Here is a 26777-nt window from a genome sequence, read left to right as displayed (position 1 = left end):
AGTTGTAATTCGGAAATGGAAAAATTGAAAAATCGAAGAATCTAAATATTGAAAATTTGCAAAAAAATGGAAAATCCAAGAAAAGTTGTAAAAACGAAACATTTTATTTTTAAATATTGATGAATTAAAAAATCGAGGAAAAATTGAAAATTAGAAAAATCTGAAATTTAAAAATTGAAAAAGTAAAAAATCGATAAATTTAAAAATTGAAAAGTTGAAAAATCGACGAATCTAAATACTGAAAGAAAAATTGAAGGATCGAAAAATTGAATAATCCTAATACTGAAACATTGGTAAACTGAGAAGTCGAAAAATTGGAAAATCGAGACATCAGAAAGTCAAAAAAACAAAGTCCAAAAATCCAAAATATAAAAAATCGAAAAATTGAAAAATAATAAGTACTGAAAAGGGGAGGAAACGAAAATCTAAAATTTTAAAAATTGAGGAATTAAAATATTGGGGAATTGGAGAATCAAAATATTTAAAAATCTGAAAATGTCAAAACTGGAGAAATCGAAATATCGTAAAGTAGAAAATTCGAACTACCGAATTATTGAAAAATCCCAATACTTAAATATCGAAAAACTAAAAAACGAAGAAAAACTGAAGAATCCAAATATTGAAAAATTGCAAAAAATTGAAAAACTGCAAAATCAAAACTGAAACAACGAAAAAATATAAAATGAGAACTTTGAAAAATTTAAATTCCAAAATATCTAAAAAATCAAAAAATCCGAAAATCCAACAACATCAAAAACTGAAGAAACCCAAAAAGCCCAAGCACTCGAGGAATTTGAATTCCAAAAAAATCCACTTAATTAAAAAAATCCAAAAAAAAACAAAAAAGATGAAAAATCCGAAGAATCCGAGAAATCCGAAGAATCTGAAGAATCCGATAAAAAAGAAAAATCCGAAAAATCCAAAAAACCACAGAAATCCAAAAGGTCCAAAGATCCGAAAAATGCGAAAAACCAAAAAAACCAAAGATATCCAAAAAACGCCAGAAAATCCAAAAAAATCCGAAGAAATCCAAGAACTTGAGGAATCCAATAATTTCAGAAAAAAGAAATTCACATAATTCAAAAAAATTCCAAAATATCCAAAAAAACTGAAAGTTACAAAAAACCCGAAAAATTGTAAAACTGAAACATCAAAAATGAAAGAACGAAAAAACTTAAAATGAGAACTTTGAAAAATCTAAAATATCTAAAAAATAAAAAAATCCGAAAAATCCAAAAAAATCTAAAATGAATTTTTTTTAAACATTTCTGCATCTGAAAAAAAATATTCTTATTAATTTCAAAACTTAACCTTTTTATACAATATTACAAAGTCAAAAATAGCTCATGTAAGCTGAAACCTATTAAAAATCTCTTCAAGTTTTTCTCGAAGATGATTCAAAATGGGTTGAAAATTTCATTGAAAAATTGAACATCTGGAAAAGTTGTCTAATAATCCACAAAATGATTCGAAAAATATTTTGTGTTTGTGGTCGCGGAGTGAGATTTTCGAAGAAATGAAGCTGAATATAGTTTCTAGATACAGAAATCTACAAAAAGATATTTTTAGATAATTTTCGAATGTTGTCAAAAAAGGGTCGAACATTTCACAAGGGAAAACTCGCGCTTTCCCAAAAGTTGTCTACATTCACAAAAAATTCTGAAATTTTTTAAACAAAATTTCGTATCTAATATTGGCACTTCAGCAAAAACGGTAGAAGTTGTAGGCCGATTTAAAAAAAAATGGAAATGTTTGCCTAGAAACTATTTTTTTTAAGAAATTCTAAAAATTCGTATATTTTATCTTTGTGAATCTGGAAAAATGGTAGGAATTTTCGAGGATGGTTAAAAAAGGCAGAATTGAAAAATTTTGTCTTCAAATTATTTTTTTTAATCTTAGTTCCGCTATTCAATGCTTTACTAGAATAGTCAATGGTAATAATAATATGAATATGTTTGTGAGAAAAGAATGTCGGGTGTGGAAAATATATTTTTCATACATGTAACACTACATACCTAGAGCAATATTATAATATTAATAGCATCATTTATTTCGTTTCAAATGTCAATTACACACTTCCCTCTCCAGCATTAATTTTAAAAATTTTTCTACAATTTCCCCTAATTTTGACGAAACCTTTTTGGCAGTTGACATTAGTCAGATGAAACGGTGTCATATTTGTAATGCACTGGACTTGACAACACTGTAAAATAATGACAGACGACACATAAAACCACAAAATTAATTATTAACGTAAACACTTTAATTCACATACCAATATTGCACAAAGCAGGATAAATATCACAAGTTTGTGTTTACTCGACATTATGTTTGTTAATAACGAAGATCATGACTTTTGCGTTGTACTACTGAGGTTATCAAAACTGTAACGATATTTGCTTAGAAAAATGTAAACAGTAAAATTTGATGTTTTTTGTAAAACTTTGTGTTAAACATGAAAAAGAAAACAATCAAGAAGACATGATACGTACTTCCGTGATGCGTTTATCTACAATTACAAACCGCTTTCGCTCCAAGGCTCTTAAATTAGTTACAACTACTCTTCGCTTTCCCACTTTTCCAAATTCATATTTCCACATTTCCTCTCCCCACGCTCCCGCAACCATCCACCCGTGAACTTTTTTTCGCCAACAAAAAGCATGCTGTTCATACAATATCAACTTCCCCCATCGCTTCGCATTTCAACTTCAGATCTGGCAATTTTTTTCCATTGTAATGCTTTTCGAAAGCAAGCAGCAATCAGCTTTGCCGGGGGTAATGATTGTCGCCCCTCCTGCAACAAGACAATTATTTATTCAGTTTGACGATATCGGTCTTTACAAACCCTTTATTTATTCGGGCACCCTTGTGGGGCAGTGTGTCGCGTGCGTACAGCTGGCAGGGGCAGATGTACAAAACTGGTCCTCCACTCTCCAGCACGTGCACGTAGACGCGGCCAGATTAATCCTAATAAAGCCCCATTGAATGCATATCACTGGACGCGGATTCGATTGTGTTCGAAAAAATCACCCCATATCTCCTCCGTAATGGCGCAATCAAAACAGACGATTGTAAATGAGGACGCGCCTCGGGATAATTAATTCAGAGGCCGGCTTGCCAGGAAGACTACTCTTGCGAAATTGCGTTCGGAATTTTCATAAATTACCGACGAGGAACGGGGAAGTTTCAATTTTATACTCATTTCGGGCAATATAAAAATTATGACACTTTTACGATTTTACGGGGTTTGTCAAAATTATGGTTTTCTGAGCGTAAGCCAAGGAAGTCTAATAATCGAGAAGAAGAGTTGGATAAACTGAAATTGAAAAAGAAAAAATTAAGAAATCAAACACCTTGGACCAATTTTTACTTCCCGAGCGTAAGCAAAGGAAGTATTGTAATCGAATCCGTCGGCCGACTCGATCTTTCATGACCCCTAGAAGACGAAGAAATAGGTCTCCCATTTCCGTCTGTAAGTCCGTCTGTGCAGAAATTACCATATGAAATATGTTTCTACATCAATATTTCTCTAAACAATTGTACCCTTTTAAAAACATATTCCATATGGTAATTTCTTGTAGAGAAATGAGGATTTACAACTAAACTCCGCCTCTCAGCTCACGATGAATAAAACATTCATCACAATTGAGAAGGGGTGGGTGGGCGGGGCTTATATTTTGTCCATTTTTTCTTAATATACGAAGTCTTCTTTTCCCAATAAGAAATTGACAATATGTTTAACTATCTTGTTGTTGAAAGAAAACACTATGTATTACAAAAACAAAAAAAAAATAAACCCCACCCACCCACCTGGATTTCAATTGTGACGAGTTTTTAAAGGCGGAGTTTAATTGTAACATCAATATTTCTCTAGAAAATTCTACCCTTTTAAAAACATATTTCATATGCGAATTTCTTGTAGCGAAATGAGGATTTTGCAACCAAACTCCGCCCTTCAACTCACCGTGAATAAAGCATTCGTCACAATTGAGAAGGGGTGGGTGGGCGGGGCTTATATTTTGTCCGTTTTTTCTTAATATACGAAGTCTTCTTTTCCCAATAAGAAATTGACAATATGTTTAACTATCTTGTTGTTGAAAGAAAACACTATGTATTACAAAAACAAAAAAAAAGTAAACCCCACCCACCCACCCGGATTTCAACTGTAATGACTTTTTAAAGGCGGAGTTTAATTGTAACATCAATATTTCTCTAGAAAATTCTACCCTTTTAAAAACATATTTCATATGCGAATTTCTTGTAGCGAAATGAGGATTTTGCAACTAAACTCCGCCTTTCAACTCACCATGAATAAAGCATTCGTCACAATTGAGTAGGGGTGGGTGGGCGGGGCTTATATTTTGTCCGTTTTTTCTTAATATACGAAGTCTTCTTTTCCCAATAAGAAATTGACAATATGTTTAACTATCTTGTTGTTGAAAGAAAACACTATGTATTACAAAAACAAAAAAAAATAAACCCCACCCACCCACCCGCATTTCAAGAAAATCAACCTCCAGATATGACAGAATTTTAAAATTGAACATTTTCCAAAATTTTTTATATTTCTGTCTTCAATTTTTTACACTTTCTAAACTTTTAAAATCCAAAAAGGAGTATTTAGAGCCAGAACCCTAATTAGAGTGTGGAATTTCTATAATCTTTAGAATTTTTAGATTTTCGGCTTTTCTAGGCTCTTCAGCATCTCTAGATAGAATTAACGTTTTTTGTTTTAATTTTTATGACTTTTCATTTCTGCAGTTTTTAAAACATACAACATTTGGGGAATCTTTCGAATTTTTGAAATTCCTAAAATTCTTATAGTCCTTAGAGTTTTTGGTAGGCTTGGAATTCTATTCAGAAATTCAGTAAAATGTTTAGTAGGGTTTCTAGAATTTCTAGAATCTTGTAAACTTTTGGAATTTTCAGATTTTATAATTTTCGAGTTTTTATAATTTCTATAATTTCCATATTCTCACAAAATGTCCAGAATTTCCAGATTTTCCAACATTTCTAAAATCATCAACTTGCAGATCTGTTAGAATTTTGAAATTCAACATCTATTTTTACACTTTTTATTATTTATATTAGAATTTCCAATTCAAAAAGGATGTTTAGAATTCTTAGAGTCCTTAAAATGTCTCCAATATTTAGAAATTTTGAACACTTAGAATTCCTAGATTCTATAATGTTTAGAATTTCTAGAAATTCTAGAATCTTAAAGCTTCGGTTTATTTAGAATTTTTACTGTATCTACCATTTACAATTTTTAATCATTAGAATCTTTAAGGTCTTTAGAATCTTTGAAAACTTTTTAATCTTGCGAACCTTGGAAATTTTAGAATTTCCAGAATCCTTAGAATCCCTAGAATTTCTATAATTTTTAGATCTGTTAGATTTCGCATTTTCAAGGCTCCTCAGCATCTGTAGATAGAAATTAAATTTTGTTTTGAATTTTTAGGATTTTTAGCGTTTTTATAGTTTTTTAGGAATTTTTGAAATTTCTAAAATCGTTGGAGTTTTTGGTATCCTTTTATTCAGAAATTCAGTAAAATGTTTAATTGTGTAAGCATTGGAATTTTCAGATATAAATCTTGAATTTTAAAAATCTTTCTGAATTTTCATATTTTGCAAAATTTTCAAAAATTCTAGAATTCTCAGTTTTCCAGATTTTTTACACTTTAGAATCTTCTATAGATTTTCTAAAATTTATAATCCCTAATAGTTGGAATTTCGAATCCAAAGAGGGGTTTTTAGAATCTTTAGAGTCCTCAGAGTGCTTACAATCTTTGAAAATTTTGGAGACTTTAGAACTACTACAATTTATAATGTTTAGAATTTCTACAATCTTAAAACTCTATTTACAATTTGCAACTTTTTATCTACAGAATCTTCAGTCTTTTTAAGTTTTAAAACTTTTGAAACGTTTTGAATCTTCCGAACGTTTGGAAAGTCTAGATCGTTTAGAATCTCCAGAATTTTTAGAATCCCTACAAAATTTCTATAATCTTTAGAACTGTTAGACTTCGACTTTTCAATGCGTCTCTAGATAGAAATAAAATTTTGTTTTGAATTTTCAGGATTTTTTACATTTTAACAGTTTTTAAAATATCTAATATCTGGAATTTGGCATCCCTGCGTAAACTTTTGGAATTTTCAGATATTATAATTTTCGGATTTTTCTAAAATTTTTCATAATTAGCCCGATTTTTCAGATATTCAAACTACACAGATTGTCCAGAATTTCCAAATTTTCCAACATTTCTAAAACCATCAACCTTCAATTCTAGCTGAATTTTGAAATTCAACGTTATCCGAAATTTTCAAGATTTGTGGATCTCCCAGATTTTTTACACTTTCGAAACTTGTATAGGTTTTCTAAAGTTTATAGGACTGACAAATCTCTAATAGTTCGAATTTCTAATCCAAAAACGGTCTTTAAAACCTTTAGAGTTCTCAAAGTCCTTAAAGTCTTTCCAGGCCTTGGAAATTTTGGACGCTTTAGAACTAATATAATGCTTCGAAATTCTAAAATCTTAGAACTTTAGTTTGTTTAGAATCTTTAGTGTATTTCCAATTTGCAATTTTTTGTCTGTAGAATCTTTTAAGTCTTTAGAATCCTTGAAAGCTTTGAAACCTTTTGAGTCTTGAAACTTTTAGAATTTCGGCTTTTCAAGGCTCCTCAGCATCTCTAGACAGAGACTAAATTTTCGTCAACCTCCAGATCTGTCAGAATTTTGAAATTCAACAATTTCCGAAATTTTCATGATTTAGAACTTCCAGAATTTGGATTTTATAGAATTTTTAGTGCCTTAGAACTTTATTTAGAATCTTTAGTGTATTTATAATGTCGAATTTCTAATGTGGCATCCTTGAAAGCTTTAGAATCTTTAGAATCTCTAGAATTTTTACAATCCCTGGAATATCTATAATCTTTAGAACTTTTGGATTTTCATTAGTAAGAAAAAACTTTATAAAATGTTTTTTCGTTTTTCTTGGCTCTTCATAAGTCATAATATTTTCCTTACTTTAGACAAGCAATATTCGGCAAAATTTTGAGCTGACGTCATCACGTCATGACTTTTTAAAGGCGGAGTTTAATTATAACATCAATATTTCTCTAGAAAATTCTACCCTTTTAAAAACATATTTCATATGCGAATTTTTTGTAGCGAAATGAGGATTTTGCAACTAAACTCCGCCCTTCAACTCACCATGAATAAAGCATTCGTCACAATTGAGAAGGGGTGGGTGGGCGGGGCTTATATTTTGTCCGTTTTTTCTTAATATACGAAGTCTTCTTTTCCCAATAAGAAATTGACAATATGTTTAACTATCCTGTTGTTGAAAGAAAACACTATGTATTACAAAAACAAAAAAAAGTAAACCCCACCCACCCACCCGGATTTCAATTGTAATGACTTTTTAAAGGCGGAGTTTAATTGTAACATCAATATTTCTCTAGAAAATTCTACCCTTTCAAAAACATATTTCATATGCGAATTTGTTGTAGCGAAATGAGGATTTTGCAACTAAACTCCGCCCTTCAACTCACCATGAATAAAGCATTCGTCACAATTGAGAAGGGGTGTGTGGGCGGGGCTTATATTTTGTCCGTTTTTTCTTAATATACGAAGTCTTCTATTTCCAATAAGAAATTGACAATATGTTTAACTATCTTGTTGTTGAAAGAAAACACCATGTATTACAAAAACAAAAAATAAGTAAACCCCACCCACCCACCCGGATTTCAATTGTAATGATTTTTTAAAGGCGGAGTTTAATTATGACATCAATATTTCTCTAGAAAATTCTACCCTTTTAAAAACATATTTCATATGCGAATTTCTTGTATAGAAATGAGGATTTACAACTAAACTCCGCCTCTCAGCTCACAATGAATAAAACATTCATCACAATTGAGAAGGGGTGGGTGGGCGGGGCTTATATTTTGTCCGTTTTTTCTTAATATACGAAGTCTCTTTTCCCAATAAGAAATTGACAATATGTTTAACTATCTTGTTGTTGAAAGAAAACACTATGTATTACAAAAACAAAAAAAATAAACCCCACCCACCCACCCGCATTTCAAGAAAATCAACCTCCAGATATGACAGAATTTTAAAATTGAACATTTTCCAAAATTTTTTATATTTCTGTCTTCAATTTTTTACACTTTCTAAACTTTTAAAATCCAAAAAGGAGTATTTAGAGCCAGAACCCTAATTAGAGTGTGGAATTTCTATAATCTTTAGAATTTTAGATTTTCGGCTTTTCTAGGCTCTTCAGCATCTCTAGATAGAATTAACGTTTTTTGTTTTAATTTTTATGACTTTTCATTTCTGCAGTTTTTAAAACATACAACATTTGGGGAATCTTTCAAATTTTTGAAATTCCTAAAATTCTTATAGTCCTTAGAGTTTTTGGTAGCCTTGGAATTCTATTCAGAAATTCAGTAAAATGTTTAGTAGGGTTTCTAGAATTTCTAGAATCTTGTAAACTTTTGGAATTTTCAGATTTTATAATTTTCGAGTTTTTATAATTTCTATAATTTCCATATTCTCACAAAATGTCCAGAATTTCCAGGTTTTCCAACATTTCTAAAATCATCAACCTGCAGATCTGTTAGAATTTTGAAATTCAACATTTTTTTTACACTTTTTATTATTTATATTAGAATTTCCAATTCAAAAAGGATGTTTAGAATCCTTAGAGTCCTTAAAATGTCTCCAATATTTAGAAATTTTGAACACTTAGAATTCCTAGATTCTATAATGTTTAGAATTTCTAGAAATTCTAGAATCTTAAAGCTTCGGTTTATTTAGAATTTTTACTGTATCTACCATTTACAATTTTTAATCATTAGAATCTTTAAGGTCTTTAGAATCTTTGAAAACTTTTTAATCTTGCGAACCTTGGAAATTTTAGAATTTCCAGAATCCTTAGAATCCCTAGAATTTCTATAATTTTTAGATCTGTTAGATTTCGCATTTTCAAGGCTCCTCAGCATCTCTAGATAGAAATTAAATTTTGTTTTGAATTTTTAGGATTTTTAGCGTTTTTATAGTTTTTTAGGAATTTTTGAAATTTCTAAAATCATTGGAGTTTTTGGTATCCTTTTATTCAGAAATTCAGTAAAATGTTTGATTGTGTAAGCATTGGAATTTTAAGATATAAATCTTGAATTTTAAAAATCTTTCTGAATTTTCATATTTTGCAAAATTTTCAAAAATTCTAGAATTCTCAGTTTTCCAGATTTTTTACACTTTAGAATCTTCTATAGATTTTCTAAAATTTATAATCCCTAATAGTTGGAATTTCGAATCCAAAGAGGGGTTTTTAGAATCTTTAGAGTCCTCAGAGTGCTTATAATCTTTGAAAATTTTGGAGACTTTAGAACTACTACAATTTATAATGTTTAGAATTTCTACAATCTTAAAACTCTATTTACAATTTACAACTTTTTATCTACAGAATCTTCAGTCTTTTTAAGTTTTAAAACTTTTGAAACGTTTTGAATCTTCCGAACGTTTGGAAAGTCTAGATCGTTTAGAATCTCCAGAATTTTTAGAATCCCTACAAAATTTCTATAATCTTTAGAACTGTTAGACTTCGACTTTTCAATGCGTCTCTAGATAGAAATTAAATTTTGTTTTGAATTTTCAGGATTTTTTACATTTTAACAGTTTTTAAAATATCTAATATCTGGAATTTGGCATCCCTGCGTAAACTTTTGGAATTTTCAGATATTATAATTTTTGGATTTTTCTAAAATTTTTCATAATTAGCCCGACTTTTCAGATATTCAAACTACACAGATTGTCCAGAATTTCCAAATTTTCCAACATTTTGAAATTCAACGTTATCCGAAATTTTCAAGATTTGTGGATCTCCCAGATTTTTTACACTTTCGAAACTTGTATAGGTTTTCTAAAGTTTATAGGACTGACAAATCTCTAATAGTTCGAATTTCTAATCCAAAAACGGTCTTTAAAACCTTTAGAGTTCTCAAAGTCCTTAAAGTCTTTCCAGGCCTTGGAAATTTTGGACGCTTTAGAACTAATATAATGCTTCGAAATTCTAAAATCTTAGAACTTTAGTTTGTTTAGAATCTTTAGTGTATTTCCAATTTGCAATTTTTTGTCTGTAGAATCTTTTAAGTCTTTAGAATCCTTGAAAGCTTTGAAACCTTTTGAGTCTTGAAACTTTTAGAATTTCGGCTTTTCAAGGCTCCTCAGCATCTCTAGACAGAGACTAAATTTTCGTCAACCTCCAGATCTGTCAGAATTTTGAAATTCAACAATTTCCGAAATTTTCATGATTTAGAACTTCCAGAATTTGGATTTTATAGAATTTTTAGTGCCTTAGAACTTTATTTAGAATCTTTAGTGTATTTATAATGTCGAATTTCTAATGTGGCATCCTTGAAAGCTTTAGAATCTTTAGAATCTCTAGAATTTTTACAATCCCTGGAATATCTATAATCTTTAGAACTTTTGGATTTTCATTAGTAAGAAAAAACTTTATAAAATGTTTGTTCGTTTTTCTTGGCTCTTCATAAGTCATAATATTTTCCTTACTTTAGACAAGCAATATTCGGCAAAATTTTGAGCTGACGTCATCACGTCATGACTTTTTAAAGGCGGAGTTTAATTATAACATCAATATTTCTCTAGAAAATTCTACACTTTTAAAAACATATTTCATATGCGAATTTTTTGTAGCGAAATGAGGATTTTGCAACTAAACTCCGCCCTTCAACTCACCATGAATAAAGCATTCGTCACAATTGAGAAGGGGTGGGTGGGCGGGGCTTATATTTTGTCCGTTTTTTCTTAATATACGAAGTCTTCTTTTCCCAATAAGAAATTGACAATATGTTTAACTATCTTGTTGTTGAAAGAAAACACTATGTATTACAAAAACAAAAAAAAATAAACCCCACCCACCCACCCGCATTTCAAGAAAATCAACCTCCAGATATGACAGAATTTTAAAATTGAACATTTTCCAAAATTTTTTATATTTCTGTCTTCAATTTTTTACACTTTCTAAACTTTTAAAATCCAAGAAGGAGTATTTAGAGCCAGAACCCTAATTAGAGTGTGGAATTTCTATAATCTTTAGAATTTTTAGATTTTCGGCTTTTCTAGGCTCTTCAGCATCTCTAGATAGAATTAACGTTTTTTGTTTTAATTTTTATGACTTTTCATTTCTGCAGTTTTTAAAACATACAACATTTGGGGAATCTTTCGAATTTTTGAAATTCCTAAAATTCTTATAGTCCTTAGAGTTTTTGGTAGCCTTGGAATTCTATTCAGAAATTCAGTAAAATGTTTAGTAGGGTTTCTAGAATTTCTAGAATCTTGTAAACTTTTGGAATTTTCAGATTTTATAATTTTCGAGTTTTTATAATTTCTATAATTTCCATATTCTCACAAAATGTCCAGAATTTCCAGATTTTCCAACATTTCTAAAATCATCAACCTGCAGATCTGTTAGAATTTTGAAATTCAACATCTTTTTTTACACTTTTTATTATTTATATTAGAATTTCCAATTCAAAAAGGATGTTTAGAATCCTTAGAGTCCTTAAAATGTCTCCAATATTTAGAAATTTTGAACACTTAGAATTCCTAGATTCTATAATGTTTAGAATTTCTAGAAATTCTAGCATCTTAAAGCTTCGGTTTATTTAGAATTTTTACTGTATCTACCATTTACAATTTTTAATCATTAGAATCTTTAAGGTCTTTAGAATCTTTGAAAACTTTTTAATCTTGCGAACCTTGGAAATTTTAGAATTTCCAGAATCCTTAGAATCCCTAGAATTTCTATAATTTTTAGATCTGTTAGATTTCGCATTTTCAAGGCTCCTCAGCATCTCTAGATAGAAATTAAATTTTGTTTTGAATTTTTAGGATTTTTAGCGTTTTTATAGTTTTTTAGGAATTTTTGAAATTTCTAAAATCGTTGGAGTTTTTGGTATCCTTTTATTCAGAAATTCAGTAAAATGTTTAATTGTGTAAGCACTGGAATTTTAAGATATAAATCTTGAATTTTAAAAATCTATCTGAATTTTCATATTTTGCAAAATTTTCAAAAATTCTAGAATTCTCAGTTTTCCAGATTTTTTACACTTTAGAATCTTCTATAGATTTTCTAAAATTTATAATCCCTAATAGTTGGAATTTCGAATCCAAAGAGGGGTTTTTAGAATCTTTAGAGTCCTCAGAGTGCTTACAATCTTTGAAAATTTTGGAGACTTTAGAACTACTACAATTTATAATGTTTAGAATTTCTACAATCTTAAAACTCTATTTACAATTTGCAACTTTTTATCTACAGAATCTTCAGTCTTTTTAAGTTTTAAAACTTTTGAAACGTTTTGAATCTTCCGAACGTTTGGAAAGTCTAGATCGTTTAGAATCTCCAGAATTTTTAGAATCCCTACAAAATTTCTATAATCTTTAGAACTGTTAGACTTCGACTTTTCAATGCGTCTCTAGATAGAAATTAAATTTTGTTTAGAATTTTCAGGATTTTTTACATTTTAACAGTTTTTAAAATATCTAATATCTGGAATTTGGCATCCCTGCGTAAACTTTTGGAATTTTCAGATATTATAATTTTCGGATTTTTCTAAAATTTTTCATAATTAGCCCGATTTTTCAGATATTCAAACTACACAGATTGTCCAGAATTTCCAAATTTTCCAACATTTCTAAAACCATCAACCTTCAATTCTAGCTGAATTTTGAAATTCAACGTTTTCCGAAATTTTCAAGATTTGTGGATCTCCCAGATTTTTTACACTTTCGAAACTTGTATAGATTTTCTAAAGTTTATAGGACTGACAAATCTCTAATAGTTCGAATTTCTAATCCAAAAACGGTCTTTAAAACCTTTAGAGTTCTCAAAGTCCTTAAAGTCTTTCCAGGCCTTGGAAATTTTGGACGCTTTAGAACTAATATAATGCTTCGAAATTCTAAAATCTTAGAACTTTAGTTTGTTTAGAATCTTTAGTGTATTTCCAATTTGCAATTTTTTTGTCTGTAGAATCTTTTAAGTCTTTAGAATCCTTGAAAGCTTTGAAACCTTTTGAGTCTTGAAACTTTTAGAATTTCGGCTTTTCAAGGCTCCTCAGCATCTCTAGACAGAGACTAAATTTTCGTCAACCTCCAGATCTGTCAGAATTTTGAAATTCAACAATTTCCGAAATTTTCATGATTTAGAACTTCCAGAATTTGGATTTTATAGAATTTTTAGTGCCTTAGAACTTTATTTAGAATCTTTAGTGTATTTATAATGTCGAATTTCTAATGTGGCATCCTTGAAAGCTTTAGAATCTTTAGAATCTCTAGAATTTTTACAATCCCTGGAATATCTATAATCTTTAGAACTTTTGGATTTTCATTAGTAAGAAAAAACTTTATAAAATGTTTTTTCGTTTTTCTTGGCTCTTCATAAGTCATAATATTTTCCTTACTTTAGACAAGCAATATTCGGCAAAATTTTGAGCTGACGTCATCACGTCATGACTTTTTAAAGGCGGAGTTTAATTATAACATCAATATTTCTCTAGAAAATTCTACCCTTTTAAAAACATATTTCATATGCGAATTTCTTGTAGCGAAATGAGGATTTTGCAACTAAACTCCGCCCTTCAACTCACCATGAATAAAACATTCGTCACAATTGAGAAGGGGTGGGTGGGCGGGGCTTATATTTTGTCCGTTTTTTCTTAATATACGAAGTCTTCTTTTCCCAATAAGAAATTGACAATATGTTTAACTATCTTGTTGTTGAAAGAAAACACTATGTATTACAAAAACAAAAAAAAAAATAAACCCCACCCACCCACCCGGATTTCAATTGTAATGACTTTTTAAAGGCGGAGTTTAATTGTAACATCAATATTTCTCTAGAAAATTCTACCCTTTTAAAAACATATTTCATATGCTTATTTTTTGTAGAGAAATGAGGATTTTGCAACTAAACTCCGCCCCTCAACTCACGATGAATAAAGGATTCGTCACAACTGAAAAGGGGTGGGTGGGTGGGGTATAAATTTTGTCCATTTTTACTTCCCAAGCGTAAGCAACGTTTTCTCGATCTTTCATGACCCCTAGAAGACGAAGAAATAGGTCTCGCATTTTCGTCTGTCTGTCCGTCTGTCCGTCTGTCCGTCTATCCATCTGTCCGTCTGTCCGTCTGTCTGCCGTCCCGGATTTTTATTAGACAGATAATCTCCGAAAGTACTGGACCGATTGTTACGAAATATTAGTTGTTACTTATATTAGGAATATCATGTAGATGGTAAAACGCTAACCAAAATTTGTCTAATCATCTCCACCACTTATGCGATGACGTCACTTCAAAATTGTACATAGTAAATGGGTCTTAAATTGTATAAAATAACATAGTCCTACACATGTCGTTTACGACCCCGAATTGAGTTTTTACCCGAAACGTCCAGATTTTTGGAAAAAAAATCAAAATTATAAAACAACATTTTCCAATTTAATTTTGAATCTGCTAACCTGAATGTTTTGAAATGTTGCAGATGTTTTAAGGCTCTAAAGAGCATCATAAATCTTTACTCAAAATATATTTGGTTATCCCCTCCAAAAACTTGATGACGTCAGCTCAAAATTTTGCTGAATAAATCCTATATAAATGCAAAAAATATGATGAGTTTGTGCTTGTGATTTATCATTCCATTCAAATTTTTTAGATTTGCTTAAAAAGTGGCTCAAAAAAATTAATGAAGTCAATTTATTTTATTGATTAAATTAAAGGCAACACTTATTATTAGTATTACATTGGACCAACCCAATTTGGTCTACACAAAATTTTGTAAAGTAAAAACTCGGTTGAAACATAAGGGTAGCACGGTTATTTAATAAAGAGTGGATTTCTAGGTTTAATGCTTTTTGTGAAAAATGTAAGTATTTCAAAACTTTTTTATATCTGTAACTATGATACAATTTGGAGTCATTTGACACTTTTTTTTATGCTTATTTGCTTTTTTTTCAATTTTATGCATATTAAAACTTATATGCTTATTTAATGCTTTTTTCGACGAATATGAGTTTTAATGCATATTTTGTTCAAATGCCGGCCTTGTCGGGATGACAAATACTTGTTAGTTAGCCGTATCGTATCGTATGCATTTTACCCGGACTTGACCATTGAAGTACACGTACTCAAGACCCTTTATGTGAATAGGTTCCGGTCGTTTGGGTAATAAAATTTTATTATAGGATTGGAAAAATACTCCATAGATTTTATGACTTTAAATCCTTACTTCCGTTGATAATGAATTAAAGCTTTTAACCAGATGTTCTTTTTCGGCATTTTGTGGCAAAACCGTTGAAGATTTTCTGGAAAAAAGGATTATTGTACCTAACTACCTATCTTAAAATTTTTCTAATGGAAACTTTTAAGTAAATGAACCGTTTATTTCACAACCATCAGTCTATCGCATCTGTCGTAGTACAGTGTTATACGTGGTTCTCCCTTGTTACATGTTGAGTTCTTTTTGGTAATATTACTGATGTTTTAAAAGAATGTCCAAAGTAAAATCGACGCCGGATGAGTGGATAAAAAATCCTGAAATCCTGGAAACACCAAAATTCCCGAATTTTCAAAACTCCAAAATTTTCAAATCTACAGAACACCAAAAACCTCAGACCGTCTAAACACCAAAGTTCTTAATTTCTCAACTCCTCAAAACACCAACATCTTCAAATATTCAAACAATCAAAATTTTCAAATCCTTGATACACCAAATTCTTCAAAACGCAAAATCCTCAAATCTTCAAAACACCAAAATCCTCAAATTCTTAAAACATCAAATTCCTCAAATCCTCAAAACACCAAAATCTCCAGATCTTCAAAACATCAAAATCCTGAAAACCTCGAAACATCAAAATTCCAGAATTTTCAAAACTCCAAAATTTTCAAATCTTCAGAATACCAAAAACCTCAGATCTTCTAAACATCAAAGTTCTCAAATTCTCAACTCCTCAAAACACCAACATCTCTAAATATTCAAAACATCAAGATTTTCAAATCCTTGAAACACGAAATTCTTCAAAACCCAAAATCCTCAACTCCTCAAAACACCAACATCTCTAAATATTCAAAACATCATAATTTTCAAATCCTTGAAACACCAAATTCTTCAAAACGCAAAATCCTCAAATCTTCAAAACACCAAAATCCTCAAATTCTTAAAACATCAAATTCCTCAATTCCTCAAAACACCAAAATCTCCAGATCTTCAAAACATCAAAATCCTGAAATCCTCGAAACATCAAAATTCCCGAATTTTCAAAACTCCAAAATTTTTACATCTTCAGAATATCAAAAACCTCAGATCTTCTAAACATCAAAGTTCTCAAATTCTCAACTCCTCAAAACACCAACATCTCTAAATATTCAAAACATCAAAATTTTCAAACCCTTGAAACACCAAATTCTTCAAAACGCAAAATCCTCAAATCTTCAAAACACCAAAATCCTCAAATTCTTAAAACATCAAATTCCTCAATTCCTCAAAACACCAAAATCTCCAGATCTTCAAAACATCAAAATCCTGAAATCCTCGAAACATCAAAATTCCCGAATTTTCAAAACTCCAAAATTTTTACATCTTCAGAATATCAAAAACCTCAGATCTTCTAAACATCAAAGTTCTCAAATTCTCAACTCCTCAAAACACCAACATCTCTAAATATTCAAAACATCAAAATTTTCAAACCCTTGAAACACCAAATTCTTCAAAACGCAAAATCCTCAAATCTTCAAAACACCAAAATCCTCAAATTCTTAAAACATCAAATTCCTCAAATCCTCAAAACACCAAAATCTCCAGATCTTCAAAACATCAAAATCCTGAAATCCTCGAAACATCAAAATCCTGAAATCCTCGAAACATCAAAATTCCCGAATTTTCAAAACTCCAAAATTTTCAAATCTTCAGAATATCAAAAACCTCAGATCTTCTAAACATCAAAGTTCTCAAATTCTCAACTCCTCAAAACACCAACTCTAAATATTCAAAACATCAAAATTTTCAAATCCTTGAAACACCAAATTCTTCAAAACGCAAAATCCTCAAATCTTCAAAACACCAAAATCCTCAAATTCTTAAAACATCAAATTCCTCAATTCCTCAAAACACCAAAATCTCCAGATCTTCAAAACATCAAAATCCTGAAATCCTCGAAACATCAAAATTCCCGAATTTTCAAAACTCCAAAATTTTCAAATCTTCAGAACAACGAAAACCTCAGATCTTCTAAACACCAAAGTTGTCAAATTCTCATCTCCTCGACACACCAACATCTTCAAATATTCAAAACATCAAAATTTTCAAATTTTTGAAACACCAAATATTTCAAAATGCAAAATCCTCAAATCTTCAAAACACCAAAATCTTTGGGGCTTCTGATGCCTTTTTATATAAAGAATGCCAAAGAATCTTGGAAAATCCTAGTGTTTTTTAAAAAAATGTGGAAGAATCTCGGGAGCCTCCAGTGTCTTTTATACGAAGAATCTGAAAAAATCTTGGGACTCCTAGTCTTTTTTAAAAAAATGTTGAGGAATCTCCAGGGCTTCCAATGTCTTTTTACTAAGAATGTGAAGGAATTTTGGGGCTCCTAATGTTTTTTATAAAAATGTGGAAGAATTTCAAGGGTTCCAGTTGCTTTTTCTAAAATGTAGAAAAATATTAGATGCTTCTAGTGGCGTTTTCACAAATAATATGGAAGAATCTTTGGGGCTTCTGATGCCTTTTTTTTTATAAAGAATGTCAAAGAATGTTGGAAAATCCTAGTGTTTTTTAAAAAAATGTGGAAGAATCTCGGGAGCCTCCGGTGTCTTTTATACGAAGAATCTGAAAAAATCTTGGGGCTCCTAGTCTTTTTTATAAAAATGTAGAGGAATCTCCGGGGCTTCCAGTGTCTTTTTACTAAGAATGTGAAGGAATCTTGGGGCTCCTGGTGTTTTTTATAAAAATGTGGAAGAATTTGAGGGTTCCAGGTGCTTTTTCTAAAATGTGGAAAAATATTAGATACTTCTAGTGGCGTTTTCACAAATAATATGAAAGAATCCTTGGGGCTTCTGATGCCTTTTTATATAAAGAATGCCAAAGAATCTTGGAAAATCCTAGTGTTTTTAAAAAAAATGTGGAAGAATCTCAAGAGCCTCCGGTGTCTTTTATACGAAGAATCTGAAAAAATCTTGGGGCTCCTAGTCTTTTTTATAAAAATGTAGAGGAATCTCCGGGGCTTCCAGTGTCTTTTTACTAAGAGTGTGAAGGAATCTTGGGGCTTTTAGTGTTTTTTTAAAAATGTGGAAGAATTTCAGGTGTTCCAGGTGCTTTTTTTAAAATGTGGAAAAATATTAGATGCTTCTAGTGGCGTTTTCACAAATAATATGAAAGAATCTTTGGGGCTTCTGATGGCTTTTTAGATAAAGAATGTCAAAGAATCTTGGAAAATCCTAGTGTTTTTTAAAAAAATATGGAACAATCTCGGGAGCCTCCGGTATCTTTTATACGAAGAATCTGAAAAAATCTTGGGGCTCCTAGTTTTTTTTATAAAAATGTAGAGGAATCTCCGGGGCTTCCAGTGTCTTTTTACTAGGAATGTGAAAGAATCTTGGGGCTCCTGCTGTTTTTTATAAAATTGTGGAAGAATTTGAGTGTTCCAGGTGCTTTTTCTAAAATGTGGAAAAATATTAGATGCTCCTAATGGCGTTTTCACAAATAAAATATGGAAGAATCTTTGGGGCTTCTGATGCCTTTTTTTATAAAGAATGTCAAAGAATCTTGGAAAATCCTAGTGTTTTTTAAAAAAATGTGGAAGAATCTCGGGAGCCTCCGGTGTCTTTTATACGAAGAATCTGAAAAAATCTTGGGACTCCTAGTCTTTTTTAAAAAAATGTTGAGGAATCTCCGGGGCTTCCAGTGTCTTTTTACTAAGAATGTGAAGGAATCTTGGGGTTCTAGTGTTTTTTATAAAAATGTGGAAGAATTTCAGCGGTTCCAAGTGCTTTTTCTAAAATGTGGAAAAATATTAGATACTTCTAGTGGCGTTTTCACAAATAATATGAAAGAATCCTTGGGGCTTCTGATGCCTTTTTATATAAAGAATGCCAAAGAATCTTGGAAAATCCTAGTGTTTTTAAAAAAAATGTGGAAGGATCTCAAGAGCCTCCGGTGTCTTTTATACGAAGAATCTGAAAAAATCTTGGGGCTCCTAGTCTTTTTTATAAAAATGTAGAGGAATCTCCGGGGCTTCCAGTGTCTTTTTACTAAGAATGTGAAGGAATCTTGGGGCTTCTAGTGTTTTTTTAAAAATGTGGAAGAATTTCAGGTGTTCCAGGTGCTTTTTTTAAAATGTGGAAAACTATTAGATGCTTCTAGTGGCGTTTTCACAAATAATATGGAAGAATCTTTGGGGCTTCTGATGCCTTTTTTATAAAGAATGTCAAAGAATCTTGGAAAATCCTAGTGTTTTTTAAAAAAATGTGGAAGAATCTCGGGAGCCTCCGGTGTCTTTTATACGAAGAATCTGAAAAAATCTTGGGGTTGCTAGTCTTTTTTATAAAAATGTAGAGGAATCTCCGGGGCTTCCAGTGTCTTTTTACTAAGAATGTGAAGAAATCTTGGGGCTTCTAGTGTTTTTTTAAAAATGTGGAAGAATTTCAGGTGTTCCAGGTGCTTTTTTTAAAATGTGGAAAAATATTAGATGCTTCTAGTGGCGTTTTCACAAATAATATGGAAGAATCTTTGGGGCTTCTGATGCCTTTTTTATAAAGAATGTCAAAGAATCTTGGAAAATCCTAGGGCCGGTTGCATAAACGCAAATCAAATTTAATCTCTGATTAAGAACAATTGTAACTATGATAATAACAATCGTTACTATGGAGTTAATCAGAGATTAAATTTGATTTGCGTTTATGCAACCGGCCCCTAGTGTTTTTTAAAAAAATGTGGAAGAATCTCGGGAGCCTCCGGTATCTTTTATACGAAGAATCTGAAAAAATCTTGGGGCTCCTAGTCTTTTTTATAAAAATGTAGAGGAATCTCCGGGGCTTCCAGTGTCTTTTTACTAAGAATGTGAAGGAATCTTGGGGCTCCTGGTGTTTTTTATAAAATTGTGGAAGAATTTGAGGGTTCCAGGTGCTTTTTCTAAAATGTGGAAAAATATTAGATGCTCCTAATGGCGTTTTCACAAATAAAATATGGAAGAATCTTCGGGGCTTCTGATGCCTTTTTTTATAAAGAATGTCAAGCAATCTTCGAAAATCCTAGTGTTTTTTAAAAAATGTGGAAGAATCTCGGGAGCCTCCGGTGTCTTTTATACGAAGAATCTGAAAAAATCTTGGGGCTTCTAGAGTTTACAGTTTCTCTGTTTGACTCTCACGTATGCTATGTTACGCTTGTCGTCTTACATTAAGAATGCTTATACATAAACGATTTTCAGTTGTATCTCCTAGTACACGCCGGCGCCGTATACGTGAGTAAATTGTTTCGTTATTTTATTGATTATTACAAATCAATATTCAAAACGACTCAATTCATTTTCCCGAAAATTTGGGAATACAATAATCTTATTCTTAGTATTACACTACATCTATCCCAACTGATATACGTGTCCTTGCAAAAATGTTGATGACGTCATCGCATTTTTTTTTAAATTCCCACTACAAAAATGTAATGAGAAAAAAAAACACAATAGGCATACAGTCGTCAAGTTTCCGATAGCGAGGGAAGTACTGTCTAAACTCTTTAGACCAATTTTTTTCTACTTTCTTCATTGTGTATTCGCAACCGATACCACTCTTGTATTCATTATTAATAGAATATATCTCACTGATGCAGTCAACATGTTACTTCAGAACAATGGAATAATATGTTCGTGCCCAACCACTGTATTCGATAATAATGTGATATTATTACTGATTGTCTCAGAAACGGTTCGTTCAATTTCCCCGGAATTCTGGAAACACAATACCGCTGTGATTAATTTTAGACAGTTCCCAGCAGAACCTAGATCTTTATCCCGTCCACAAGATCTCTGACGTCACGTCAAAACTTTTCCACAGATAACTGTACACCCAAAATCGGTTTTTTCCGTCCCCACCGGCTTCCAAAACGGTTAACTCCGTTACTTCCGCCCCAGCGACAACTGCGCCGCCTAGTAATTATTGTTATTATTGCCGACGTCGTCATTATGGGAATCGGTGAATTATTCCCATGGCAAATCGCGCTCTCAAAGCCATCTCGAAAACCCATCATCAAATGAAAGCGATATAAATCTATATATCGCTGCATGATGTACTTGATAACGAGCCGTCTGCGCTCGCCACCCCTTGTCACTTCGCCAAATGCGTTCCGGGGGCCATTGTCGGCGGTATTGTAACAATACGCGTATGGCTAATGAAAGTGTGACGTCACACAGAAGCGGCAGATGGCCCACGGGTGCAAATGCACCCCATGGCGCGTGGCCGAACGGGGTGTCTGGCTGGGGAGAGGGCTTTTCGAAAATTTTCACAAATTTGTCATGTTGTTTGATGGATTGGCGGTTTTGGGTTTGCTCGCTGACGCGGACGGAGGAAGGATCCAAGTTGGAGTTCGTGGAAGCTGGGTGCTAGAAGGGGGTTGCTGGCGTTTATGGCTGCGGAAAGGTGTGTGGAAACCGGTAGTACGAGTGATTGATGGGTCGGGAATGGTGCTGAACAATGAGATTCATCCAGAGTTTGGAGATAATTCCGAAAGTGTGGTGTTTATACCTGTCAGAGTGTCCCTCTGGAAAAAACATGGTCGAAAGTTATTTCAATTTTGGACAGTTTCAATTTTTCCATTCTTCAAATTTTCGGTTTCTCGATTTTTTATTTTTCGATTTTTCAATTTTCCGATGTTTCAATGATACAATTTCTCAATTTTTATCCTCTTCAATTTTACGATTTCTTAATACAGTATAACCTCTATCATCCGAACACACGATTATCCGAACATCCAGTAATCCGAACAGAGGCTAGTTGAAGTCGATATCTCTTTAATCTGAACAAAAACTCTGCAATCCGAACTGAACTCGAAAACATGCACCTACTTGCAAAAATGACGCAAGATCTTCTTTCTATAGGTAATTTTTTGAAATTTTTAAAAATTGTGATATTTTAATGCACTGAATTAATTATCTAGTCCTGGAAAAAAGGTTAAAGTTATCGAAGAAATGAGGCCGCAAGTCACTTCTGCCCTCGAAATCTACAAGAAACAGTATTTAGTTAAATTTCGAAAATCGTCGAAAATGGGTCGAAATTTGCATCTGCCAAAATCAGTCTTATCTCGACAAGTACTAGCCCCGCCCACCCACCCTTGTTTTCTTAAAGGATATGTGATTTGCAAAAATCAGTCTCATACTTGCAACGATAAGACTGATTTTGGCAGATGACATATTCTTTATTTTCTTAGAAGAGTAGGTCATTGGCCAAAATGAGTCTGATTTTGGCAAATACTAGCTCCACCCACCCGCCCTTTGTTTTCTTAAGAGAGTAGATCATTTGCCAAAATCAGCCTTATCGTAGTGCGTACTACTAGATTCTTCAGTTGTTCGATTTTCAACTTTCGAATTCTTCAATTTCTCGCTTTTTAAATTTTCAATTTTTTGATCTGTCTTTCGATTTTTGATTTCTCTGGACAACTGAAAAAATGTTGTTCCTAATTTTCAATTTTTCAAGATTTCGGTTCGAATAAATTTGTTCTTTTAGTTAAAAAATCGAAAAATGACAAATCGTGAAAAGGAAAAATTTTAACTTGAGAACTTGAAATATTAAAAATCAAAAGATTCGAAAACTGAGAAGTTAAAACTTGAAAAATCAAAAGATTGGAATTAAAAACTGCAAAATTGTCAAACAAATTATCAAATGAAATATTCAAAGGTTGAAAAATCTAAAAACTAAAAAAAAGTTAAAACTGGAATTTCGAATTCGATATATAAGATTTGTTTTTTTTTCCAATTTTTCGATATTTCAGTTTTTGATTTTCCGATTATACAGTTGTACAATTTTCCGATTTCTCATTTATTCGATTTTTCAATTTGTCATTTTTTGATTTTTAAATTTTTTTGTTTTGAGCAAGTGCTGACCCCACCCAGCCATGCTTTATTTTCTTAGAAGAATAAGTCATCTGCCAAAATCAGCCTCACCTTGACAAGTACTAGCCCCGCCCACCCACCCTTTACTTTCTTAGAAGAGTGGGTCATCTGCCAAAATCAGTCTTATCTTGACAAGTACTAGCCCCGCCCACCCACCCTTATTTTCCTAGAGAATATGTCATTTGCAAAAATCAGCCTCAGGCTTTCCAAGATAAGATTGATTTTGGCAGATGACCTACTCTTCTAAGAAAACAAGGGGTGGGTGGGTGGGGCTAGTACCTTTTCTTAGAATAGTAGGTCATTTGTCAAAATGAGTCTTATTTTGGCAAATACTAGCCTGGCACACCGGCCTCTTATTTTCTTAAAGGATAAGTTATTTGCCAAGTACAACCATTGTGTAAAATCTCATTTTTGAAAAAGCTGTCTAAAAATTCTGAAAAAATTCAGAGATATATCCCGACGTGCTGATTCCAAAAATATAGCATCTTTATGGTAACGGAGCAATATTTTCGGAAAATTCGGTGTGAAATTCAATTTTTTTTTTAATTTTTAAAAATTGCGATATTTCAATTGACGATTCTGGAAAAACGGTTTCAGTTATCGAAGAAATGAAGCCAGAAGTGACTTCTGCGACCCAAAATCTACATGGAAGTATTTAGTTAAATTTAGAAAATCGTCGAAAATAGGTCGAAATTTGCTAGTACTTGTCAAATAAATAAATATACAAGCCCCTCCCACCCACCCTTTATTTTCTTAGAAGAGTGGGCCATCTGCCAAAATCAGTCTTATCTTAACAAGTACTAGTCCCGCCCACCCACCCTTGTTTTCTTAGAGGATATGTGATTTCCAAAAATCAGTCTTATACTTGCGACGATAAGACTGATTTTGGAAGATGACATATTCTTTCTTTTCTTAGAAGAGTAGGTCATTGGCCAAAATGAGTCTCATTTTAACAAATACTAGCCCCACCCACCCGCCCTTTGTTTTCTTAAGAGAGTAGAACATTTGCCAAAATCAGCCTTATCGTAGTGCGTACTACCAGATTCTTCAGTTTTTCGATTTTTCAACTTTTGAATTTTTCAATTTCTCGCTTTTTAAATTTTCAATTTTTTGATCTGTCTTTCGATTTTTGATTTCTCTGGACAACTGAAAAAAACTTTCAATTTTTTAATTTTACAATTTTGGCATTTTCCGAATTCTCAATTATTTGATTTGTAAAAATATCGAGAAAATAGACGTTTATTTTTTTAATTTTCGATTTTTGATTTTTTGTCACCGAGTTTTTACAAGGAAGTAAAACGCAATTTTGATCAGCGATTTGCCATGTTTACCGAAACTTTAAAACATCTGAAAATTTTGTTCCTAATTTTCAATTTTTCAAGATTTCGGTTCGAATAAATTTGTTCTTTTAGTTAAAAAATCGAAAAATGGCAAATCGTGAAAAGGAACAATTTTAACTTGAGAACTTGAAAAATTAAAAATCAAAGGATTCAAAAATTGTGAAGTTAAAACTTGAAAAATCAAAAGATTGGAATTAAAAACTGCAAAATTGTCAAACAAATTATCAAATGAAATATTCCAAAGTTGAAAAATCTAAAAACCAAAACAACGTTAAAACTGGAATTTCGAATTCGATACATAAGATTTGTTTTTTTTTTCAATTTTTCGATATTTCAGTTTTTGATTTTCCGATTATACAGTTGTACAATTTTCCGATTTCTCATTTATCCGATTTTTCAATTTGTCATTTTTTGATTTTTATTTTTTTTTATTTTTAGCAAGTGCTGACCCCGCCCACACATGCTTTATTTTCTTGGAAGAATAAGTCATCTGCCAAAATCAGTCTCATCTTGACAAGTACTAGCCCCGCCCACCCACCCTTGTTTTCCTAGAGAATACGTCATTTGCAAAAATCAGCCTCATGTTTGCCAAGATAAGATCGATTTTGGCAGATGACCTACTTTTCTAAGAAAACAAGGGGTGGGTGGGTGGGGCTAGTACCTTTTCTTAGAAGAGTAGATCATTTGCCAAAATCAGTCTTATCGTAGTGCGTACTACTAGATTCTTCAGTTTTTCGATTTTTCAACTTTCGAATTCTTCAATTTCTCGCTTTTTAAATTTTCAATTTTTTGAATTGTCTTTCGATTTTTGATTTCTCTGCACAACTGAAAAAAACTTTCGATTTTTTAATTTTACAATTTTGGCATTTTCCGAATTCTCAATTATTTGATTAGTAAAAATATCGAGAAAAAGACGTTTATTTTTTTAATTTTCAATTTTTGATTTTTTGTCACCGAGTTTTTGGAAGGAAGTAAAAAGCAATTTTGATCAGCGATTTGCCATGTTTACCGAAACTTTAAAACATCTGAAAATTTTGTTCCTAATTTTCAATTTTTCAAGATTTCGGTTCGAATAGATTTGTTCTTTTAGTTAAAAAATCGAAAAATGACAAACCGTGAAAAGGAAAAATTTTAACTTGAGAACTTGAAAAATTAAAAATCAAAAGATTCAAAAATTGTAAAGTTAAAACTTGAAAAATCAAAAGATTGGAATTGAAAACTGCAAAATTGTCAAACAAATTATCAAATGTTTTCAAAAGTTGAAAAATCTTATTTTTCGAGTTTTCAATTTTCCGATCTTTCAGTGATACAATTTCTCAATTTTTATCCTCGATTATTTTACGAGTTCTAAATATTTCGATTTTTGAATTTTTGAATTTTTTAAATTTTGAGTTTTAAATTTTCATTTTTCCGATTTCTGAAGTAATCTTTTTTTTTATTTATCTATTTCTTCCCAAAGTTTCCATTTTTCACTTCTTCAATTCTTCAATTTTTCGATTTTTCAGGTTTTTGATGTTTCAATTTTTCGATTTCTCAGATTTTTTATTTTTCAATTTTTCGATTATTAAACTTACGATTTTTCGGCTTCTGGATTTCTCGATTTTCAGTTTTTCGTTTTTTAATCTTTAGATTTTTCAATTTTTCGTCTGTTTTATATTTCGATTTCTCAATTTTTCAATTTTTCGATATTTTAATTTCTCAATTTTTTAAAATTCTAGATTTTTGATTTCTCGAGTTTTTAGTTCTTCTATATTTCAAATTTTCAATTTTCGGTATTTTTATAATTCTCGTTTTTCTATCTTTTTTTAACTTTTCGATTTTCCAATTTTTCGATGTTTCGATTTTTCAATGATCCCATTTTTCAATTTCTCGATTTTTAAATTTTAGATTTTCCATTTTTTATTTTTTTTATTTTTTCATGTTTGGATTATTTATTATTGCTAAAAGTTAAAGCAAAAAATAACTACCAAAATTGTGACTAAAAATATACAAAAATTAATAGAAAATAAAACACAATGCTGCTAAAACATAAAAATAATTGTACTTTCCCAAAAAATTTCTTTTATTTTCCCATTTCGCGACTTCCAAAAGCTTCAAATTTTCACATCGTCAAAACTTGAATTTTTCTATTTTTCAGGTTTTTGATTTTTCAATTCAACTTTAGATGTTTCAATTTTTCAGTGTTTCAATTTTGGACATTTTCAATTTTTCCATTCTTCAAATTTTCGGTTTTCAATTTTCCGATCTTTCAATGATACAATTT

This window comes from Zophobas morio, unplaced genomic scaffold (genome assembly GCF_036711695.1).
Source record: "Zophobas morio isolate AGI-343-1 ecotype UQ-CSIRO unplaced genomic scaffold, CSIRO_AGI_Zmor_V1 ptg000041l, whole genome shotgun sequence".
NCBI lineage: Eukaryota > Metazoa > Arthropoda > Insecta > Coleoptera > Tenebrionidae > Zophobas > Zophobas morio.
The sequence above is the reverse complement of the archived record's forward strand: the minus strand, read 5'-3'. Positions refer to the sequence as shown.